This window comes from Jaculus jaculus, chromosome 2 (assembly GCF_020740685.1).
Source record: "Jaculus jaculus isolate mJacJac1 chromosome 2, mJacJac1.mat.Y.cur, whole genome shotgun sequence".
Classification (NCBI taxonomy): domain Eukaryota; kingdom Metazoa; phylum Chordata; class Mammalia; order Rodentia; family Dipodidae; genus Jaculus; species Jaculus jaculus.
Genome location: NC_059103.1, coordinates 71,082,486 through 71,103,623, shown reverse-complemented (window position 1 = coordinate 71,103,623; position 21,138 = coordinate 71,082,486). Strand labels below are relative to the sequence as shown.

Below are 21,138 nucleotides of genomic sequence, written 5' to 3'. Positions count from 1 at the left end.
GGCATTGAGTGCTATGAATTTTCCCCTGAGGACTGCCTTCATTGTGTCCCACAAGTTTTGGTATGATGTGTTCTCATTGTCATTCAATTCCAGGAATTTTGCAATTTCATTTTTTATTTCATCCACTATCCATTTATTGTTTAAGAGTGTGCTATTCAGTTTCCAGTTGCCGTTGGGGCTCTTGTTGGTTTTTTTGTTGTTGATTTCTAGGAATATAGCATTATGATCTGATATCATGCAGGGAATTATGTCGATTTTCCTAAATATGTGGAGGCTATCTTTGTGACCCAGTATATGGTCTATTTTAGAGAATGTTCCATGGGCTGCTGAGAAGAATGTGTAGTCTGTGGATTTGGGGTGGAAAGTTCTGTAGATGTCTGTTAGGTCTAAGTGCTCTATGGTTTTGTTGAGCTCTCTTACTTCCCTGTTGAGCTTCTGTTTGGATGATCTGTCTATTACTGATAATGGTGTGTTAAAGTCCCCAGCTATGATGGTGTTGGTGGTTATTTCTGTTTTATTGTCAAGTAGGTTTTGTTTTATGAACTGCGGTGCCCCTGTGTTTGGTGCATACAGATTTATGATTGTAATATCCTCTTGATGGATTGTTCCCTTTACAAGTAGGAAGTAGCCTTCTTTGTCTTTTTTGATTGTTTTTGGTTTGAAGTCAACTTTATCTGATATTAATATAGCTACACCTGCTTGTTTCTTATTCCCATTTGCTTGGAATATTGTTTTCCACCCTTTCACCCTGAGGAGGTTTCTGTCTTTAGTGGTAAGGTGGGTTTCTTGAAGGCAGCAGATTGAGGGGTCTAATTTTTTGATCCACCCTGTTAGCCTGTGTCTCTTGATGGGTGAATTAAGGCCATTAATGTTTAGGGTGATGACTGTGAGATTTGATTTGATCCCTGTCATTTTGTGGTGGTAGAGGTGTGTTGGCATTTCCATGGAAGTTTTTTTTTTTTGTATCTACTCTGGGTTTGATTGCTGTGATCTTCTTCTTGTAGGCATTTGTGTTTGGTTATTTGTTTCTTCTCTGTGGAGAATTTCCTGGAGTACTTTCTGTAGGTTTGGTTTTGTGTTCATATAATTGTAAAGCTGAGTTTTATCATGGAAAGTTTTCCTTTCACCATCTATTATAAGGGAGACTTTTGCTGGGTAGAGTAGTTTAGGTTGAAAGCCATAGTTTCTTAGCGTTTGAAGAGTATCATTCCAGGCCCTTCTAGCTTTCAGGGTTTCCATTGAGAAGTCTGAAGTAATTCTGATGGGGTTTCCTTTGAAAGTGGTGTGCTGTTTTTCCCTAGCTGCTTTTAGGATATTTTCCTTGGTGTCAATGTTTAGAGTCTTAATGATAATATGCCTTGGGGAGTTTCTCCTTTGGTCTAGTCGGTTAGGAGTTCTGTTTGCTTCTTGAATCTTGATGGGCCTTTCTTTTAAGAGACGGGGGAAGTTTTCTTCAATTATTGTGTTAAATAAGTTCTCCATGCCTTTGGTCTGAAATTCTTCTCCTTCTGGTATTCCAATGATTCTGATATTAGGACGTTTAAGTGTATCCCACAATTCTCTCATGTTCTGTTCACAGGAACTTTTGAACTTACTGAAATTTTTGGACTCTCGAACTGTTTCTTCCATCCTGTCTTCCAGATCAGAATTTCTATCTTCCACTTCGCTGACTCTATTCTTGAGAGCCTCTAGTGAGTTTTGGACTTGTTCAATTAAGTTTGCATTTTCTACTACTTTCCTATGTATCACTTCCATCGCTTTGTCCAGCTCCCTTTTTGTCTCATTTTCTGATTTTCTTGCTGATTCTTGGAAATCATCCTTGCATTTCTTTATGTTTTCATTTAGTGTGGCCAGCTGATTTTTAAGGTCCTCTTTTTTTTCATTCTCCCTCAACTCTCTTAGCTCTCTTTGAATTCCTTCCAGTGTCTTATCATATTGCTCTAGCTTCGTGATGGTAGCATCCATACGATTATCTATCCTTTGTAGCTTTCCTGTCAGATCTAGCAGTAGTTTGGTTAGGGTTGCATTGTTCATTGCTTCCACTTGATGTTCTGATCCTAAACACTCTTCTATGTTTTGGTTTGTTGTGATCCTTGTTGGACTGGGTGATCTGGCTGGATTTTCTTCCATTTTATTTTTCGTGTTATTTCTTTTGCGCTGTGGTCTACCCATGTCAGTGTATGGGCAGGTAGGTGGGTGGAGCAGCCTGGGATCTAGCTTAATGCAAATCCAAGGCAGCCTGGGGCAGTTGTAAGCAGCCTGGGTTTTTGCTCACTCTTGCCAAAGCCGCCAACCTATAGCCTGACAGGGGCACCAAAGTTGCCTGAATTTTCACCCAGTAATGCACCTAAGCTGCCTGCCTTTGAGCTTGAAAAGGGACTGAGGTAGCAAGCCTTGAAGGTGCCTAGATTCTGGCTGGGTACACTGGGGTCTATAAACAGTCTGTGCTCTTCCGTCTCAGGGGAGTGGGGGATGGGTGGCGATGTACAGGTAGGGGATGCCACCTGCGCTGGCGCTAGTGACTCAGTGTGGACTTATGTGGCTCTTGCTGTGGGACTGGGCCCACTGCAAGTGCAATTGTAGCGCAGAGGCAGATGATGTGGGTACAGAATCAGGACACAGCAGAAACTGACAGGTGGCAAGTGATGTGAGAACAGCAGGGCGTGAGGGGAGGGGGGGCAGCTAGGAGCGTGGGGCGCTGTGGGATACCGTGGGGTGCTCTGGACTCGCAGGGGGGGGAGGGGGCGGATCGCGCAGGGGAGGGGGCTGAGGGGGTCCAGGGGGTCGCGGGTAGCGCAGGGGGCGTGGAGCACGCTGAGGTAAGATGGAGTGCTGGATGCTGTGGGACGCTGCGGGGCAGTCTGGGCGCGTGGCGGGGGTGGGGTGCACAGGGGGGGGCTCGATGGGCGCGGGGGTGGGGCGCGGGGAGTCTCGGGGCACGCGGGGGGATCGGGGGACACCTGGGCGCCCGGGCGCTGGACGCTGCGGGGCGCTTTGAGCGCCCCTGTCGCGTGTGGGTAGGGAGCGTTGGGCGCGCTGGGGGGGGGAGCCGGGGGGGGGTGCGCGGGGGGGGGCTCGAGGCGCGTGGGGGTGGGGTGTGGGGGTCTCAGGGCGCGCGGGGGGGCGCGGGGGTGTGGGGCACGCCTGGGCGCCCGGGGCGCGGGGCGCTTGGGGCGTGCCTGCTGTGTGTGGATAGAGAGCACGGAAGGCGCGGGGGGTGGGGTGCGCGGGAGGGTGGGGCGGGCGTGGGGTGGTCTCGAGGCACGCGGGGGTGGGGCGCAGGGGTCTTGGGCGCGCAGGGGCGCGGGGCAGGCCTGGGTGCCCGGGGCGCGGGAAGCCTTGGTTCGCTTGGGCCGCGTCTGCCGTGTGTGGATAGGGAGCGTGGGCGCGCTGGGGGGGAGGGGCGTGCTGGGGGGGTGCGGGGGGTGCGGCGGGTGTGGGGCACGGGGGTTGTGGGGTGCGCTGGGCCGCCGGGGCGCGTGGGGCTTGGTGTGCACGGGGCGCCGGGCCTCTGGGCGCGGTGTCGCGCCCGATGCAGTTATTCGCGGCGGGCGGGGTGGCGGGGCGTGGGTCGCGGGGGTGTGTGCTTCCCTCTTTTATCCCAATCTGTGCCCTCCCTCTTCAGAAAGTTCCTAATTTCCCTTGAATACTTGCCTTTTTTTCCCTCGTTGTTTGTAGTGCAGCTAGGCGGTCGCCATCTTGACCGGACTCTGTCTTTCCATTTTATTGTATCCTTTTAAATTTCTTTCAGCATATTTTATAGTTTTTGCTTCTGGAGTATGTCATTTGTAGTTACTACTATTATTATTCTAAATAGATTGTTTTCCTGACTTTTGGTAGTTTATTCAATATAGCATTGTACATGATATTTTATTTCATAACTTTGGCAAAATATTTTTATGAGTTCTCAATATTTTCTATATGCAAGACCATGCCATTTGTTACAAAAAGGAGCATTTGATTTTTCTTCCTCCCTCTTATCTAATTACAATATTGTCAGGAAAAGCAGGCATCATTAGGGTATGGAGGCATAAGCTCAGTGCTAAAGCATTTTTTTTCTAGAATGAACGAGGCCCAAGATTTATTCCCTATTGCAATCAGCTCCACATTGTTGGTTTATGAGAATAAAGAGTTTATTCCAGGCTTACAGATGAAGGGGAAGTCCCATCAATGATGGAAAAAAGCTAGATCTCTTTCATAGACCAAAGCAGAGAGAAATCACAAAACCATAGCAAACACCAAAAGCAGCAAGTATGCACTACCAGAACTCAAACTGCTCTCTACATACCTTATAGGGCTAGATTCAGATCTACCCTCAGTGACATGTCCCCTCTTGCATGGATCCCCTTGCTTCGGGCTCAAGTAGGAAGTTTAATAAAAAATGACTGAGTGACACTTGCCTGGCAGGGGCGGTACCATGTTCACCAAGGTGGTTTTCACATGGCAAGGCTTATCCATTGCACTTTGGATGTGCTAATCCCTGTAATTTCCTCAACTATGAGAAATCCGACTTCATAATTTGTGGTAGTAGGGGACTGTGGTTGTGCTGTCACCTAAAGAAAAATGATATAAAAATTTTAAAAATGAGTGAGTCTATAGGGCTAAACATAAAATTATTATATTCAAACTGCCACAATCCCCATTCTTGAGATACAGAATAAGAGAAAAAAAAGTGTTGATATCTCCACTTTGTTCCAGCTCTTAGATGGTACCATATGTCATCATATTTGGCCTTCATTGTTTGGGAGGTACATTTCTATATCTATATCTAATATTTGAGATGTGTTTAATCATGGAATAGCTTTTATTATAATCAAATTTTAATCAAATCATTTTTGCATCAATTGAAATGATAATATGGAGTTTATACTTGATTCTATTTGTTATATACCATACTTGGTGATTCATATTATGTTGCGCCATTCTTGCCTCCAAGGGCTTACCCCTACTTGATTGTAGTGAAAAGTGTTTTGAATGTGCTTCTTGGATCCATTTGCTGTTGGTCCATGTTTTTAAAGGTGTTTGTGTCTATAGTCTTTAGACATTTTGACCTATAGTGTTCCTCGCTTTGTAGTTCAGTTTTATTGTTTTTAAGATGTAATGTTTCACTAATTTGCATGCCATTCTTGCTATAAGGATAGCATTAACTTATTAAATGAATTTAGCAGGAAACCCTTTTTTTCCCTTTTTAATAGTTTGAGTAGAATTGGAATTAGTTCTACAGATGTTTCATAGAATTCTACAGTGAGTCTATCTTTAATACCTCTTTTAGTGTTGTTTGTTTTGTTTTGAAAATGGAACTATTTTATGGTATAATGTGAAATGTGTGCACAGTACACATGTATTTCCTAGCTTGTATCTGTGGAAGCTGTAATAGGCGGAGCCTCACTGTTGAAAGTGGGTTACTGAGGTGGGCATTACTTTGAGCTGCATTCTGCTTCTGTTCTGTTTTGTGCTTCCTGATCCAGAGAAGTGAGAAGTCTTAGTGGTGTGCTGCCCTATTTGGAAGGAATGGCCATAAATTAGGAAAGATTAACTTCTGGAACTTTCCTATCCAGAAGTGGGCCATGTGCTTCTAAGAGCAGAGCTGGATAAACAGAACTAACAATTCTCCAAGAGTGTGCTAGTGCCTCTAACAACAGTCTGAAGAACAAAGAGACTAACGAGTTTAGTTTAAGCCATTAGAAAATGCATCGACCGTTACCACTGCTCCGATGCCACTGTGGCTTCCTCCACGCACAGGTACTTACTGGCACTTTTATTGAATAGTTGAAAAACAGTAATGCATGAATAAGTAGTACATTGTAAGGAACTTCAACCGTGGATCATCCCTAAGCATTTGTTAAAGATGTGATACAGGGATCTTGCCTACTAGACTCTGCTGATCTGAGTACACACACACTCCAATCACAGGAGCAATTACATCAAGCTGATCTGTTGCTTCAACAGATCTGTAGCCATAGTTACTGACAGTGTTGTCATCAGTGCTGTGATCAGCACTTATTCCACACATATATTTGTTCTGAGTTGAGAGTACAGTCCAGTCAGGCCTCTAAGGAAAAAAAAATAAATAAATAAACATTGAATATATTTTAAAATCAGTCACCATCTCTAAATATTGCTTGTAAATATTGATTACCTGTGCTTTTCAGGCAAAAGGTACACCAAGACAGGGAAAAACTAGCCACATTGTTTTGAGCAGGTGGATTATACAGTTGTAAGGTTAATTTTAAAGCAAGTGAAAAGTTAGGAATTTAGCATCACTCAGCAACAATACCACAAAAGCTGCTTGTAAAGTCCATAAGAAATATCCCCACGTCTTTTTTACAGTTCATCCTCATAGTTTGTTCCCACAGTTTGTTCTTATATGTCATTCCCACAGTGCACCCTTTTGGTGTGGTTGCTGAAAATCCTAGCAACTAGAAAGGTCCATAATTCTCAAAGGTGTGCAGCCTAAATATGTAACTTGCACAGTAGTCTTGCTTCACATAACCTATCAGTGAGCCATCAATGTGCTACATCCAACAGTCATTTTGAAAACAGGTCTAAAGGCACAATTTATACAGTTATATGTGTCAGCAACCCCAGTGCAGTTTCACTTGCGTAACTCTACTGGCATTCCCATGGGCTGACAGTGGGTAGCTTCCTTGCAAACCAAACCTAGCCCCAAAGAGTAACTCTTACCCAAGTTTGCTATATGTCCTGCAGTGTATGAGACTAATGCTATGACACTGAGAAGAACAAAGCTCAAAGCCCTTCACAAGCTCCAGAGCTTGGCCAGGCACACATATATTACCTCCAGTTCCAGCACTGAAGAAAAATACCCACAGCCACTGTCATTCTTTCCCCAGCAGGGTGCATAGGCACCTGTCACTAAGAATCCAGGGAAAGAACACTGGGATCTTCTTGATACCTTGCCCACAGGTCATGTGGAAGAGGCCTTGAGCAGATTTATCCCTGTAGTGCAAAGCCTGTAGCTGCCTAGTGAGGAATTACATGGCTCTGGTTGGGAAATAACCCTGCTCTCTCCCTAGCAGCGCTGCCTCTGAGGAAGACACAGTGAAAAAGTTCAGCTGTTGTCTTATCTCTGGGTCCACATAGCCTAAGAAAGCTTCGTGGTGAATTTTTCCCAGCTCAGCCTACATTTTGTTTATGTTCATTCTTGATCGGCACTATTGCCAGTTTCAGTGCCCATAGGTATACATCATTAGGTAGGATCCTGAGGAAACACTCCTTGTTGAGCACACCCAAATAAGCAATTGAGAAGAATAACAAAGATTCTGATGATTCCACCATCCCAGTGCATTACTTGCCATTACCATATTTTGACCATGCTTTACTATAAAGACTTGGTGTGAATATAAGAGAAGTGGCACTGTACTTCTTACCACCACCTCACTTTCTGGAAACACCTAGACCCATACTAGGATTTGACAATAGCAACTAACTGGAAATAAAGCCAACATTGCATACAAACCCATATGAGAAAGGAGCAAGGAATTTGGTGAAGTGATATGTAGTTTGAAAAGCATGTTGGCACACCGATTTTCCTAAAACAAACACTCATTTAGGCCTCAAAGGAGAGATTAGCTTTAATATGAGGTATTATATCAACATACTCTCATCAACCTAATAAAAAAATCATTAACCACTATGCAAAAAAACATATTTATTTCACCCTGACATGGAGGTTTCTCTAGAATATTTAAGATACAAAACAATTAAAAAATCATTTTTGTATCTTTTCTAACCACAATGGAATTAAAATAGAAACCAACAAGATGAGAAACTTTAGAAAGTACAGAAATACTTGGTAATTGAACAATATACTTAAAATTGTAAGTCATGGTGCAATTCAAAAGGACAAAGTTTCTCAAAACAAATGAAAATAGGAATAGAGCACATCAAAACATGTCAATTACAGCAGAAGCAGTACTATGAGGTAGGTTTATAGCAATATGCCTATAGAAAAATGTAAAAAGGGCTGGAGGGATGGGTCAGCAGTTAAGGAATTTGCCTAAAAAGCCAAAGGGCACAGGTTTTAATTCCAAGGACCCAAGTAAGCCAGATGTACAGGTGGCATATGCTTCTGAATTTCATTTTCAGTGTCTTGAGGTCCTGGTTCACCACATTCTCTCTCTCTCTCTCTCTTTCTCTCTTTCTGCATCTTTCAAATAAAAAAAAATTTAAAAAATAGAAATAAAATTTCAAACAACCTAGAGATCAGAGCAAAAGTACATGAAATAGAGAATAAAAATAATATAAAAGAACAATGAAGTAGAGTTGGTTCCTTGAAAACTGAAGCAAAGTGGACAAAGTATTAGCTAGAGCAGCAAAAGGAAAAGATAAATAGTAAAAATAATATAATAATATGTAATAAAATAATAAAAAAATTAGAGGTGAAAAAGTGAGACAATAGGCCTGATACCACACAAATACATGGGCTCTTTACAGCTCATTTTTACAACTACACACATACTAAAAGTTGTAAAATTTAAGAGGGCTGTATTAATTTATAGATACATATGGCCTAGCAAAATATACATATAAAAGAATGGATTAATAAATATACAATGGGATTGAATCAATAATAAAACTTTCCCAAAAGGAAAATGTAAGGACTAGATCACTTTTTTTTTTTTTTTTTTGGCTTTTTGAGGTAGGGTCTCACTCTAGTCTAGGCTGACCTCCCGAGTGCTGGGATTAAAGGTGTGCACCACCACACCCAGCTTTTAAGATCATATTTCTAATTACTTGAATCATTCTTTTAAAGCAGAAATAATGGTAATTCTCGTAAAACTACTTCATAGACTTGATCATTCTTGACTCATTACATGAAGCCAGCATTACCTCTAACCAAAAAAAAAAAAAAAACCTGATAAGAGCACAGAATGAGAAAACTACAGATCAATGTCCCAGATGAACATTCCTGCAAAAATTTTAGACAACATAACCTAACCAAATTTAGTGACATAACAAAATTTCATGAACAATGATCTATTTGGCTTCATTTCAGTGATGGCATGATGCTTCAACACTCTCAAATCAATGACCATATCATATAAACAGGGAGAGAAAGATAATAGTCATGTGATTTGTAGCAGCAAGACAAAAGAAAAATAATTGTTAAAATTATTTTTTCTGGAAAAAAATCCCTAACCAATGAGAAATAGAAGGATTTTGCATTATACAACAAAGGCTGTATGTGTAAGCTGTAGCCTATGTGAGGAGAAAAAGTCAAGACCTTTCTTCTGGAATCAGAAAACAAATGAAATGGCCACTATTTATGCTCTTACTCACTCATCCTTCTAGAACTTTTAGCCAGAACACTATGCAAAAAATTAAAAAGTAGATAATAGGAATGGAGAAAGATAAATTATGCCTTATTGAAGATTGTATGTTTCCAGATTAAAGACTCCTACAAAAGACTGTTAGTGATCATCAATTCAATATAGTAATACCATACAAAATCAATAGCTGTTTATATGCTCACAATAAGTTTGATCAAAAAAAAAAAAAAAAAACAGGGCTGGAGAGATGGCTTAGCAGTTAAGCGCTTGCCTGTGAAGCCTAAGGACCCCGGTTCGAGGCTCGGTTCCCCAGGTCCCATGTTAGCCAGATGCACAAGGGGGCGCACGCGTCTGGAGTTCGTTTGCAGAGGCTGGAAGCCCTGGCGCGCCCATTCCCTCTCTCTCCCTCTATCTGTCTTTCTCTCTGTGTCTGTCGCTCTCAAATAAATAAATAAAAATTTTAAAAAAATTATAAAAAAAAAACCAGTCTCATATCTAAGAATAACTTACTTCAGGAAATGAAATCCTGCTAAGATGAAGGTTAGAAATAAAGATACTAAATAATTGAAAGACTTCTCATGTTAATAGGTTAGAAAAATTACTATTGCTATGATTCCAGTATAACTTAATCTGCAGATTAAATACAGCCATCATTAAAGTATCTGTGATCTTTCATGGACAGAAAAATGCCTAAAATCATATCAAAGAAAAAAGACACCCCACCAGGATTCAAAGCTATCTCGTGCACAAAATGTAATGCTGATTTTGATACATATTTCAGAACTACTGTATACCAAATATGACATTTGCTTAAATACACACATGTAAACCAATAAAGATAGAAAATTTAGAAATAATCTATACACGTATGATTAAGTGATTCTTAACAAAGTTGCCCAAAACAGAGATGGGACATTCTTCTCTCCAAATTGTGCTGGAAAACTGGATCAACACATCTAGGGCACTGAAATTAGATACCTACCTCTTACAGAAATCAAATTAAAAATGGGTCAAAGATCTTATATAAAACCTGAAAATCTGTCAGTACTAGAAGAAAAGCAAGGGGAAACATCAAGAAATGGGTATAGAGAAGTTTTGAATAGGATCTCAAAAACACAGGAAATGAAAACAAAAATTGGCAAATGGTATTTGAACTAAAAAATTCTGCAAAGTAAAGGAAATAACAGAATTCAGTGGCAACCAACAGAAAACATTTGCTAGATATTCTTCTGACCAAAGGTGAATGATCTGAATATATAAAGAACTAAGAGGGGGCCCGAGAAAGTGGCTGAGTGGATAAAGCATCTGCTCCACTTAGCCTGAGGGTTTCAATTTCCATCTCCGGTACCATAGCAGCCTGCCTGTAATCCCAGCACTTGGAAAGCAGAAACCAAGAATCTCTGAGGCAAACTGGCTAGCTGGATAACCCAGATTAGTGAGCTCTGTGTTCAAGTAGAAACCTTACCTCAATATATAAGATAGAGGAATCAAGGAAGATATCTGATGTCAACATCTAGCCTCCACACACACATATACCTAATATACATACCACACAAAACAAAACTGAACTCAAGAAGCAAAAAACAACAAAAAACACTCAATGGACTACCCTGTCATGCACACAGACAGCACTGCCCTGTGGAGTGCCTATTTTCTGTCTAATACTCCCTGGCCAGGCACCATGGACCATACAACACCCAGTTTATGGGGATCACAGCATTCTGGAGCCCCATAGCCACTAGTCATCAGGATGGCTGGAATGGTCTTCATCATGAGCCTTTTAGATTTGTCTCAAGGATTATGAATCAGAATCAAGCAATGGTGAGGCTATTCATATTGATTTTTGTACTACAAACTGTTATGTGGCAGTTAATGGTGGACAAATGAGTAAAGTTTTTGAAGTTGCCAGAACTACCTTTACAATACATGGAGAACATCTAGTGAGCATGCCAGCAAAGACATGCTGTCACCATCCCAAACATTGCATTCTATTGTATCAAGAGTGTCATTTATCATTGCCATCATGACCCCAAAGTGCAGAAAGACACTAAGAATGTTCCCTGTAAAATTGTTCATGTGCACAATGGTGCTGCCTCAGTTGAGGCTCATGGAAAACTATTCTCCAAGTCAGACAAGAGCATCTGTGCTGATGAAGATGAAAGATGCTACAGAAAATTACTTGGGGAATACAGCAAAAACTGCTGTGATAACAGTTCCTGTTTATTTCAATGACTCACAGAGACAGGCAAGTAAGGATACTGGCCAAATATCTAGGCTGAATGTGCTTCGTGTGATTAATGAGCTCACAACTTCTGTGGCCTATGGTCCAGACAAATCCAAAGGTAAAATTGTTGCTATATATTATTTTGGAGGAAAACTTTTGATATTCTAGCCTGGAAACTCAGAAATGTGTTTGAGATGAAATCCATCATGGGGACACTTGTTAGGCGGTGACGGCTTGGACCAGAGCTCGTTGCAGCACATTGTGAAGCAGCGCAAGGATGAGACAACAGCTGATTTGACCAAAGACTGTAATTCAGAGGGTGTGAAAGCTGCTAAGCAGGCTAACTGTGACCTCTTCTCATCTGTGCACACTGATATATCTTACAATGGATGCTTCTGGACCCAAACATTTGAATATGAATAGAACTTTTGAAGGTTTGTTTGAAGTAATTGTTACTGATATAATCAAGAGGACTATTGCTATGTGCCAAAAAATTGTGAAAGGTGTGGAAGCCAGCGAGAGTGGCATAGAAGAAGTGATTCTTGTTGGTAGTATGACAAGAATGCCATTCAACAGACTGTGTGAGATCTTTTTTGAAGAGCACCAAGCAAAGTTATTTATCCTGATGATACGATGGCCATGGGAGCTGCCATTTAGGGAGGTGTGTTGGCTGGTGAGGTCACAGGTGTGCTGCTCTGGGATGTCATTCCCCTATTTCTGGGTGTTGAGAGTCTGGGAGGTGTCTTTACCAAGAAACAGGAACACCACTTTTCTAACCAAAGAAGACAGGTTTTCTCTATTGCTTATGATGGACAGACTCAACCAGACAATAAAGTGTATCCAGGTGAGTGAAATGGCTAGAGACAACAAACTTCTTGAACATGTTACTTTGATTGGAATTTCCCCAACCTCTCACTGAGTGTCTCAAGTTGAAGCTACCTTTGACACGGACACTAACGGGATCAGACATGTTTCTGCAAAAATGTAAGAGCATAGGAGGTGAACCACAGATTATAAACCAGTCTTCTAGTGGGCTAACAAAAGATGGTTTGAAATGTGGTTTAAGATATAGAAAAAAAATGTATGCAGAGGAAGACAAAAGAAAGAAAGGAAATAAGGAAGGAAGGAAGAATGAAACCATTAATATGGCTTAAGAACTCATTCTTGACACAGAAACAAAGATAGAAAGAATTCTAGAATCAGTTGTGTGCTGGTGAGTGCAACAGCTAAGAGAAGATATCTCAAAATGAGGCAGCTCCTGGCTGGAAAGGACAGTGAGACAGCAGAAAACCTTAGGCAGGCAGTATTGTCTCTTCAACTGGCATCATTGAAGGTCTTGGAAATGCATTTAAAAAGTTGGAGTATGAGTGAGAAGGTCTGGAAGCTCTGGCACTGATAAGCAAAAGGAATGTCACCAGGAGGACAAACAGTAGAGCAGTACATTACAGAGAGAGGACAACATAGTGTGAAATAGCATTGGACCCAAATGACTTCATGAGCAGAAAAGGACAAGCTTAAGTCTTTACAGTTTGTGCAGTATTCTATACACACTTTCCTAGATATGCAAATTTCATGATCATTAGCTAACTCATCTAATGAGTGGTATATCAAGGAATAGCAAATTTACAATGTTCCATCCTGTGGTGGTTTAAGTCATGTGTCCCACATAAACTTAGGTCTTCTGAATGCTAGGTTCCCAGCTGATGGAGAATTAGGAATTAATGGATCCTGGAGGCAGTATATTGTTGGGGGTGGGATTATGATTATCATAGCCAATTTCCCCTTGCCAGTGTTTGGCACATTCTCCTGCTCTTGCTGTGGTTGTCCATGTGATGTTGGCCAGGAGGTGATGTCCACCCTCTGCTCATGACATCATGTTCCCCTGCCACCATGCATCATGAAGTTTCCCCTCAAGTCTCTAAGCCAAAATAAATACTTTTCTTTTCTTTTCTTTTTTCTTTTTTTCTCAGACTCTGCTTTTGGTCAGGTGATTTATGCCGGCAATGCACACCTGACCGCAAGAATAAAGTTGGTGCCAAGAGTGGCGTCATTCATCCTAGAAACCTGACTGTGTGGCTTTTGGCCTTTTGGAACTGCTTTGTAAGAGAATGTGGATGAACTTGAAATTGTGGCCTAAGAGATGCCTTGCACTTCTGTAAGTGCAGCTTGATGGACTATTGTGGTCAGAGTTGAAAGAGCTGAATGCAGTAAGAACTATGCACCATGATGTTAGACTTGTGAGGGTGAGAAAGAACTTTGCCTGGACTGGGCTAGAAGTGGTTTGCATGAGAGGCTTGCTCTTATGTCTGTGTCCTGAGAACTTGTGCAGAGTTGCTTTGTGAAACAGGCTGATGTGAGAAGAGGGATATGGCACAGAAAACAAATGAAATTTTTTGGCTGAAACTTCTGCCTGGTCAGCTGCAATTATATGAGAGATTACAACCTTTGAGAATGGGCCAGCTGATGTGCACTGGGACAACAGAAAGAATGTAAACTCTTATGAAGGGGCCTGATTGTTCAAGGAGTATCCTGATCTTCAAAGTCTGATTTATTACCCCCTGGATTAAAAAAAAAATTGCCACCCCACCTGGTTTTATGGTGTATAAAGAGAGGGCTATTGAATTTGCAACACAGTTTTGTGTTTTGGAAATGGCCATGGGCAGTGTATAGCAGGTTTTATGGATACCTGCATGGAGACCATATGGAGCCATGTAAATGGACTGTGGGTTACAGTGTAGACCCAGGGGAGATGCTGGGACCATGGTATGGCTGCCCAGGAGAGCTGCTGACCCCAGATGAAGTCTTTCAGAATTGTGAATAGCCTAGCTTGAGGTGCAGAATTTGAATCCCAGAGACTTGTTGGTTAGAATTATCAAACTTGGACACTTGTCGCTGATTAGAGTTGTTGGATCTGGAGCTACAGATTCTGATGTTTACCCTGGTTGTTTAAATGTTGTATTGGTTGAATATTTCTTTGCTATGCCCAATGCTATCTTTTGCAGTGTAAATGATGGTTCTGTGCCTTTGTGGATTTGGGGCAGGATTCTTCTTCTTTTTTTTTTTTTTTTTTTTTTTTTTGGTATTATGGCTCGGTTAAAAGATCTCTGACCATGGGAATGTTTGAACATCATTGAGATCGATAAAAACTATGGGGACATTTAAAGGTGGACTGAATGCATTGCATTTTACATCATGAATGGTTATCAGTTTGTGGGAACTGGGATGGACTGTGATTGTTTGACTCAAATGTCTTCCATAAACTTAGGTGTTCTTAATGCTAGGTTCCAAGCTAATGGAGATTTGGGATTTAATGGCTCCTGAAGGCAGTGCATTGTTAAGGGTGAGCTTATGGGTAGTATAGCCAGATTCCTCTTGCCAGGGTTAGGCACATTCTCTTGCTGTTGTCCACCTGATGTTGATCAGGAGGTGATGTCTACCCTCTGCTCATGCAATCATTTTCCTCTGCCATCATAGAGCATGCTTTCAAGTCTGTAAGCCAAAATAAACCTTTTTTCCCCACAAGCTGCTCTTGATTGAGTGATTTCTGCCAGTAACGTCAACCTGAGTGCAACACATCCCTAGATTATTATTTATCAACTTCATGTAAAAATGAGGATGGGACTATTTACCAATCATTATAAGAGCATACCATTGGTCTGTGCTCCAGCATCCATATTTTCAATAGATGAAAACCATTTCACAACACAATAAAGGCCATATGCTAAGAACTATTAATGAAAACATATGCAGATCCTTTTTGGCCAAGAGTCTGCTGTAAATATTGGTCTGTGTGAACAAGGGGTCCTTCACCTGAGGCATTAGCAGGGCAAACCAGTTCCTGTGCTATGTTTGTAGGTGCAAAAGCTATCTGTGTTAGAAATAAGTTTTACAGCTTTGGAGCTGAGCATGGTGGAACATGTCTTTAATCCTAGCACTCAGCAGGCAGAAGTAGGATGATCACTATAAATTCCAGGATGCCCTGAGACTAGTGAATTCCAGGTCAGCCTGGGGTAGAGGGAGACCCTACCTCAAAAAACAAAATAAAACAAAAAGCCATTAGAACATAGGCAGACAGTGATGAAGTTCCCCATGTCTCTAAGGCATGTTCTACTTTTCACCTCCTAGACCTGTGTTTTGTACTTATGTATTTAGTGATTTTTCTTATTAATACATTCTGAATTAAAAAAAATAAATAAAATACATAAAATAAAATGAGGATAGCAAAAACATCACTAAAAAAGAAATGAGAAATGTAATGAAAGAATGAGCAAACAATCCAAATAAATGTTTTCTTATTTTTTGTTGTCTCAATTTTTTTCTCCTCTTAAATAAACTCTCTACTTAAAATCTACCTTTCTTCTGAGGCATCTTTGATATACATACTGCTCTAAATGACAAGTTCAGTAATTCCTTCAGACCAAATTTTCCAGTCTTTGTGGAATGACAATGCACAGACCACCTTCACTCATCAGCCTAAGGCCTGAGGGCACCGTGCCCCTTCTAGGTGTATGTGACACCTAAGCTTGTGCAAGTGATATTTTCCTAATTGCAATGCATTTGTATAAATCAAAACTTTACTCCTAGTCTTTTATTTTTTAAATTTATTTTATTTATTTGAGGGAAAGATGTAGAAAAAGAGAGAAAGAGAGAACAGGCATGCCAGGGCCTGCAGCCACTGCAAACAAACTCCAGATGTGTGCACCTCCTTGTACACCTGGCTTATGTGGGTACTGGAGAATCAAACCTGGGTTCTTTGGCTTTGCAGGTAAATGCCTTAATTTCTAAGCCATCTTCTCCAGTCCTCTCTTTGATTTTATTCATGTGGTTATTCTGTATGCCTCTGACTATAATTTTGTTGCTGGTGGTCTTTGTCTTGGTATTTCAAGGTTCTTGGAGTTTTACATATAGAGAGTATAGTAGCAAGAATATTAGGAAGTAAAGCAAAGACACAAGAAGCAGGGGATGGGGATATGCTGCAAGATAACAGTGAGATCTTTGAGCTAGATAGCTTAGGAGCTATGGGTTACAGTTCGGGTTTTCTTTTTATAGAGTTTAAAAATTTATTCATTTGAGAAAGTATGAGAGAGAAAAAGGGAGAGAGAGAAAGAGAATGGGCATGCCAGTGACTCAAGCCACTGAAATGAACTCCAGACACAGCTCCAATTTATGCATCTGGTTTACATGGGTACTAGGGAATTGAACTCAGGTCCTTGGACTTTGCTGGCATGTGCCTTGACTGCTGAAGTATCTCTCTAGCCCATATTTTTATAGTTTTTGAGGAAGGAAGAATTGATTGTTAGGGGAATTATTTATGTATTTCTCTGGCTTTACAGACAGGTTTGAGCTATATAACACTTTATCTACTTCACATGTCCTTTTCTATTATGCATCTGATTTTATGATGCATGTACCCAATTATGCATAAACATAAGATGGCAAAGGGAAATGCTCTCTAAAAGTTCATTCAAAACACAGTTTGCTATACTGCAATATGGCCAGATTGGCCCCATAGTTCCTAATCCTATATATGTGTTACTAATTCATGGCCATTAAGGGAGGAAAGATATGCCATTGTTTAGTAGGGGTTATAAGTGCAGCTTCACACAGGTCAAGTTCCAATTTGCCAATAAGTGGTAATATGCATTGTTAAGAAAAAGCTGTTTATCATCCAAGCTCTCTGTGCTTGTCTGTCTCAGTATCTTGCCCATTAATTCTATTATTTTATAGTCTCTCCGCAATTATCACATGCTGTGGCATCTGTGTCTGTCTTTAGCTACCTCCAACACAATATCCTAATTTTGCCGCTATTCTCAATTGGTCTTTGTGTATAAAAAGTCTAAAATCATCTCCCTGAATAGTCAGGTTACACTATTGTGAAAACTTTCTATCTTTTTTATTTTAGCCAACATGATATCTGAAAATTAACTAGCTCCCTTGTGGCTGAGTCACTCTGCATCAGTGATGATGTGGGGTGAGGGTGAGTAACATGCCACAGATGGCCTGAAATTTTGAGTGTGGCTTTCCCTTCACTTGGTATTTACTTAAAAGTTGAGACAGGCTACTTTTCATAGACTCCATTGCACTATTTTAGTCAGTAGTTGTCAACTAAATGATTTTGTGGGAGGATAGGTCTGGGGTTCCCTAGTGAGCAATTTTGCTTACCTTACCTTCTTGCTTTCTTGTGTTCAGTGGCTAAGAACATCAGATAACTTTACTAGAGAAGGATGTTTTAATACCATCTCTCCAGTCTTTAATATGTGTAATAGAACAGTTTTAGAAGGTATAAGTCCTTTAGCTAAGCTCTCATTTTTAAGAACAGTTTTAGTGTAATTTATACCTCCAAAAATTCCATAAAATCAAGCAGCAAGGTTGTTGTTGGTACATTCATTTTCAGATGGTAGTTAATAAATGGCAAGTCAAATATACCACTTTAAGTCAGCTCCCTGTTGCTGGCACAAACTTCTGAAAAGGCACAGTTTATAGGAGGAAGGGCTTTATTTCAAGTTTACAGATCCAGGGCAAGTTCTACAAATGGGGAAAAAACAAACAAAACAAAAAAAAAAAACAAAAAAAAAACAAAACCATATGTCTAAGTAGAGAAACACAGCTGCAGCAAGCACACACCAACACCAGCAGAAAGCGCATGAACCCCTCCAAAGCTCAAACTACTCTGTGTCCCTTTGGGATAGGATTAGATTCACTCCCAGTGACACGCCACTCCAGCAGGCTGTTTTTGATGTGAGCAGGAAGCTTAAATATCTGAGGCTATGAGGGACACATATTCATATTCAAACTGCACCAATGTAAGTAGATATAGTTTTAAGTCATAAAATTATTTTTGCACAAATACTTTATTTCAGTAGATATTTATACCATAGGTTTTACATTCAAATAATCTTTGACATTATCATAAAAGTACAAACATATTTTTATATACAAATATTTAATTTCCAATTTATCTACTCAAATAAGGTTACTTGGTAATCCATTGTTTGCATACACCAAGATACACTTGTATCTTTAAATTCAGGGCATCTCACTTTATAATTTAAATAAAAATTGAATTATAGTTATTTTAAACATAACTTATTTCCTTGCAGAACATCATCTAATTGTATAAAAATAAATGAGCATCTTCTAAGCATGAAGTTATAAAATAGAAAGAAAAAGATGTACAATTATTGAGAACTGAACTTTCCAGGTTATAGATCCCTATTTATGTCTTTAAGAACGACAACAAAAAAAAAATCACAATTTTCACAAAATATCCTTCGCACTATGTTTAATATGACAATATGATTTTCCAAATATTTTTCTTTATTTATAAAGTAAAATGTTTTAATTGTTGCATTTTATAACTGATTTTAAAATCATTATGCTTGTTCATGATGACAATTTGAAAAATACATCCTGGGCAAAAAAAAAAAAAAAAGTTCATAGTCACTATGTATATATAGAGTTACTCATGTTTTTAAAATCAACATAGATTTGTGATATATTTATATTGTACTATTTTACTTAGGATGTTACTTTTCTTAATATGACTTTAAAAATATACAATTATTTTATTAAGAGCTTTTACCTGCATTTATTGGCAACCTAATTTTCAATGTTCTTCTCTTATCCTTATCTCTTTAGGAGCAGTCTCTTCTTGGTATAACTTTATTTTTTATGTACTACTTCCCCTTCCAAACGACATTTTATTTAGTTATTTGTGTAATTTTCTGATGATACTCCTAAAATTTCCCTAATAATTAATGACTAGCAGATGATTTTAATGTCTATTGTAGTAGAGACATGTACAATAAAGCAGTCCTAAACAAATGTAAAAATGCCTCCTTACATCCATGTTAAGAATTGCCATCAGGACCATTTCAGTTTGAAAAGACTCACACTATAGTTCACATCTTATATTGTCAGATGGTTTACTCCTTGACCTCTGGCAGAACAGAACCACTTTTATTGACCAGTAACAGTGTGGATCTTTTATAAGTCTGACAGCTGTAAAGGAATGGGTCTTCCTCTCACATATCAAGAATTTTTGCTTATTGTCTCAACCAGTCTCTGCCATGTGTCAACTGTCTTCAGCTTTGGCTGAGATGAACAAATTGGGGCTGGAGGTCACTTAAGTCAGAGAAAGCAGAACTAACCAGAATGTAATATTGAACTCTTCAGAGAACACATAGTCATGACTAGGATAGAAAGTTGTCATGGTGGAATTGTTACTAGACAATACATCAGCTGTGAGATTCAGTTCACAGAGGCAGTGTCAATATCCATTTATTGTGCTATAAGATTCTGATCTTGAAAGGAAAACTTCCAGTCCTCAAAAACACCAACTTCTAGCATTTAGCTGACTGTGCTTCATTTAAACTTTACACTTTTATAACCAATTTCTATCTTTTCTACATGAAGTCATTCATAAAGCAGAAATGTCTTCTGTATTTTCATTCTGTGGCCTATTATGCTTTATATCAGTGTTTGACCTGTGTTCTTTCATACTCAATGTTTAGAATCTTATTAAGTTGTGTTGTTCTTCACTAATAATACATTGATCCACTCCCAACAACTGACATAGAGTTCTAGAATAATACCAATAACCATGGCTCTTTTTAAGCTCTTTGCATGTATGATCCTTTTGAATGCCAAATTGCACACATGTGCTATATTCTATGACTGCATATTCCAGAGAGGGATGTGACCATTCAAGGAGGTGAAAGAACTAAGCAGGACCACACTAGTTACTCTATATGCCTTGCTTCAGATGCAGCACACCCAGAAAGAACAAAAAGCAGCTATTATTTCCTTTCGTAAAATAGCATATTTTGCAAATATTGTGAAAAAACTATCAGTACTTTTATAGTCATATCAAAATAGGATAGTTGATAATTAACTTAATTTATGTTTTCTTATTGACAATTTCCATAATTATAGATAAAAACCATGCTAATTCTCTCCCTCCCCACATTGTCCTATTTGAAACTTGACTCTCCATCATATCCCTTCCCCCTATCAATAAGTCTCTTTTATTTTGATATCATGATCTTTTCTTCCTATTATAATGGTATTATTTAGGTAGTGTCAGACACTGTGAGATCATGGATATCCAGGCAATTTTGTGTCTGGAGGAGCATTTTGTAAGGAGTCCTCCCCTTCCTTTTGCTCTTACATTCTTTCCACTACTTCTTGCACAATGGACCCTGAGCCTTGGAAGGTGTGATAGAGATATTTCGGTGCTGAGCACTCTTCTGTCACTTCTCAGCACCATGGTGCCTTCTGAGTCATCTCAAGGTCAGTGCTGTCTGAAAAAAGAAGGTTCTCTAACCAAAAGTGAGATTGGCATTATTATGTGTATGATAGCCACATGCTGATACTGGGAGTTACAGGTCCATGCCCATTAAGAAAAGGAAGGAAAAGATAACTAATATGAAAAAGTTAGAGAAAAGAGAGAGAGAGAGGAGAGAGAGAAGCTGTAGAAGATTGAGGTCAGTCTCCATCATACCCTCTCCAGTGTCTTGTGGCTCAGGTGTTCCCTCTAAGGGCCTTCTGAGGGTTCAGCCATTTGGTCTGCCTTTTAGGATGTAGAATTTTATGTTACCATTGTCGTTTGGGTCTACATTTGTG

The 21,138-nt window shown here is 39.8% G+C and overlaps 1 protein-coding gene, 1 non-coding gene and 1 pseudogene across 5 annotated transcripts in view; all 3 read left to right on the top strand.

The window, feature by feature from the left end:
• Positions 1-21,138, top strand: part of Sntg1 (syntrophin gamma 1) — a 922,134-nt gene that overhangs the window by 767,179 nt on the left and 133,817 nt on the right. The window lies entirely within an intron of this gene.
• LOC123459204 lies at positions 4,393-4,556 on the top strand. Its single transcript, XR_006636102.1, has one exon. It is a non-coding gene; the product is annotated as a U1 spliceosomal RNA (small nuclear RNA).
• On the top strand, positions 10,995-12,947 carry LOC105944554 (annotated as a pseudogene).